Consider the following 619-nt stretch of genomic DNA (forward strand, 5'->3'; position numbering starts at 1 on the left):
ACAGTTTGTTGTGATTCACACAGTCAAATGCCTTTGCATAGTCAATGAAGCACAGATATACATTCTTCTGGTACTCTCTGCTCTCAGCCAAGATCCTACTAACATTGGCTATAATATTCCCAATTCCAAAGCCTCTTCTAAATCCAGCCTGCACTTCAGGCAGTTCTCTGTTGATGTGCTGTTCCAGTTGTTTTTGGATAATCTTCAGCAGAATCTTGCTTGCATGGGAAATTAATGATATTGTTCATTAATTTCCATGCTTTGTCGGGTCCTCTTTCTTTGGAATGGGAACAGATATCCAAATATGGTCTCTTCCAGTCAGTTGGACAGACAGTTTTCCTCCAGATTTCTTGGCACAACCTGGTGAGCACATTCAAGGCAGTGTCTCTTTGTTGAAATATGTCAGTTGGTGTGCCATTCATTTTTGTTGTTGTTGCTGTTACATGCCATCGAGTCGCTTGTGACTCATAGCGACCCTATGTACAACAGCCCTAAGCCCTGCTCTATCCTGTGCCAATCTCGGTGCCTCTGACACATCCATTCTGATTACCCCAGTCACTGAATCAATCCACCTCATAGAGGGTCTTCCCCTCCTGCGCTGTCCCTCCACTCTGCCCAG

Source organism: Elephantulus edwardii, unplaced genomic scaffold (genome assembly GCF_000299155.1).
Source record: "Elephantulus edwardii isolate Elephantulus edwardi_28Jun2011 unplaced genomic scaffold, EleEdw1.0 scaffold00064, whole genome shotgun sequence".
Taxonomy (NCBI): domain Eukaryota; kingdom Metazoa; phylum Chordata; class Mammalia; order Macroscelidea; family Macroscelididae; genus Elephantulus; species Elephantulus edwardii.